This window comes from Salarias fasciatus, chromosome 3, assembly GCF_902148845.1.
Source record: "Salarias fasciatus chromosome 3, fSalaFa1.1, whole genome shotgun sequence".
Taxonomy (NCBI): Eukaryota; Metazoa; Chordata; class Actinopteri; order Blenniiformes; family Blenniidae; genus Salarias; species Salarias fasciatus.
In genome coordinates, this window is record NC_043747.1 from 30,323,087 (window position 1) to 30,326,272 (window position 3,186).

A 3,186-nucleotide genomic window follows, 5' to 3' on the forward strand; every position below is an offset into this window, starting at 1 on the left:
ATGGACTGAGACATTTTAATTTTACAGTCAAGCTTGTTCCATAAACTGACTCCTTGGATTGTGATACATCTTTCTTTAGGTTTGGTTCTTGACTCTGGTGATGAAAAAATTTCGGTTCCTCGTAATTCATATTGACTTTCTCTCTTTGTAAATCTGTTTTGCAAGTTATCTGGTAATATTTTTTGTTGAGCTTTATACATAGTTTTAAGGAGGTTGAGTTCCACCAATTCATTAAGTTTTAAAGATTTCAATTATTTAAATATTGGATTTGTGTGATCCCTGTATCCACTTCCATTTACCACACGAATGGCTCGTTTCTGTATAAGAAAAAGTGGTTCAATATAAGTTTTACAGGCACTTCCCCATATTTCAACACAATAAGTCAGATATGGAACAATCAATGAGTTATACAATAGAAACAAAGCATTCTTATTAAGTGATTCTTTGACCTTATGCAACACAGCAATGGTTTGTGAAACCTTTGTTTTAACATGTTCTACATGAGATTTCCATGTTAGATGTTCATCAATCAAAACACCTGGGAACTTGATTTTGTTTGTCCTTTCGATTGCAGTACCCTGTACAGTCAATTCTGTGTCGACATCTTTGTTCTTGCAACTAAAAATCATATATTTTGTCTTACTAATGTTTAAAGACAATTTGTTTGCATTGAACCATCTCATAATATTCTCAAACTCATTCTGTACAATGCGTAATACTTCATTTACATTTTCATCAGTGTAAAATAAAGTTGTGTCATCCGCAAACTAGGGCTGTCGCGGTAAACCGGTATTGACGATAATTATGGTATTAAAAAATGAAATTTCAATATCGTGTTGAAAATGCGCACATGATAATATCGTAAAGAGGATCTAGTGCCACTTGAAACGTGTTGAAGTGTGTTTTCAAAATCCGCTCCTGTTCTTCCGTCCTGCTTCATCTCCCTCCTGCAGCCCCCCCCCCCCCCCCCCCCCCCCCCCCCCCCCCCCCCCCCCCCCCCCCCCCCCCCCCCCCCCCCCCCCCCCCCCCCCCCCCCCCCCCCATATAAACACAGCAGAGCAGCGGTAGCGGCACGGCTCCCAGCTAGCGCGGCTCCCAGTTAGCGCGGCTCCCAGTTAGCGAGCGTCACGAGTGAACTAAACATGTCGGCGGTGGCCGACAGCGACAGCGAGACGCTCTATCCTAACCCGAAAAAAGTGTGTTTAGCAACACTGACTGCAAGTTGAAGCTAGCCGGGTAGCAGTGGGGCCCCATTAGGTAGGTTCCAGACGTGTCATTGTAATGTGTCCGGGGGGTTTCAAGTTGTGTTGCTGATATCCGCCGTCTTCTCCGCCGGCCCCCTTCTAGCAACTAACCGGTGAGTACTCGGAGAAGGGCCCCATGAGGGGGGTTTTCGACACGCTGTCGTTGCAGCGTCTAGTGTAGCGCCTTAAATCTGTCATTGAAATTGACTGATGTCAGCCGTTCCTCGGGGCCCCCTTCAGCTCGGGGCCCTACCCAGTAGCGGCGCCTCTGGCTGGAGAGAAGCAGCTGCTGCTCTGCCTCGGATTTAAACAAACAAACATAAATCCTGGGCAGTGTGGTGGTGGTACAGGATTTCACCCCAACAGGGCCGAGGGTTTTCAGAACCCACCAACCCGACGTAAATTACGCCTCTGCTGTGGATCCTCTGTTAATCAGTTCATCAGATTTTAATTAGTTTAGTGTAACTACACTTTCGGTATGCAGTTGTACAGTTACTGTTCACATATTGTTTCAACACCTCATTTGACAGGTGTTCTGACTGTAATTCATCTGGGAAAAGAGAGAAAACAAACAAAAATAAAATTAAAGATGAATCTGAATGTTTGTACCATTATTAGTTAAATTTTTGCTGATATCGTGATAATATCGTTATCGTGATATTTTTTGCCCATGATAATCGTGAAGAGAAAATTTGATATCGTGACAGCCCTACCGCAAACAAGATACATTTTAATAGATTGGAAACAGTTGCAATATCATTTACATAGAGCAGAAAAAGTATTGGTCCAAGAAGCGATCCTATTTAATCTATTAACAAACAATTTTTCTAAAATTTTCGAAAGCTGTGGGAGTAACGATATAGGTCTATAATTTTAAATTGTTTTTATTTCCTTTTTTATAAAGTGGAATAACTTTGGCTATTTTCATGTCATCTGGAAATGCTCCTGTTTTAAATGAAAGATTACAAATGTATGTAAATGGTTCAATAATAACATCTATAATGTGTTTTATCAGTGACATACTCATATCTGTATAGTCACTGGACTTTTTATTCGGAAATTTATGAACAATAGTCAATATTTCGCTCGCTTGTACTGTCTGAAGAAAAATGCCATGCACATTATTTGGTATAATTCTACAATCAGTTCTTTCATGTGGAATATTTTGTGATAAACCGGGCGCTATGTTCACAAAGTAGTTGTTAAATTTCTCTGCAATTCTATTTTTTTCAAAAATATCAAATTTGTTCTTGGTTGGTGACAGTAGCTCAGTTGGTAGAGCGGGTTGTCCTATAACCGGAAGGTTGGCGGTTCGATCCCCGCTCCCGCAGGTGTAAAACTGGTGTTGTGTCCTTGGGCAAGACACTTCACCCACCTTGCCTAGTATGAAAGTTGTGAGAGTGAATGGTTGGTGGTGGGAGGGGCCGATGGCGCAGACTGGCAGCTTCGGTTCCGTCAGTCTGCTCCAGGACAGCTGTGGCTACAATAGTAGCTTACCACCACTGAGTATGGTGTGAAAGGGTGATGTGATATTGCAGTGTGAAGCGCTTTGGGCTCTGTCATGCAGGGTAAAAAGCGCTATACAAGTGTAGTCCATTTACCATTTTGGTTATATAATTTGGAATTGTTGGTTTAACCTTGCCTTTGTGCAAAAATGTATTAGTTACACCCCATGTGTTTTTTGCACTGTTTTTGTTTTTGTCTAATAATTTAGTGTAGTAATCCTTTTTCTGTTGTTTTAGGATTTTTCACGGATGAAAAAATATAAACTGGAACTGCCTGATGCTGTATTAGCATTTAAGCTGTTAGACACTGCGTGTTTGGATGCTACAGACAGACAGTTTGCTCTCACAGCATGCGCAGACTTGGCATTTGCCTCAATGAAGTCTGCTTTGAAGAGAATATTTAGCAGGAAAACAAGCGGGACACCAGAAAGCATCCG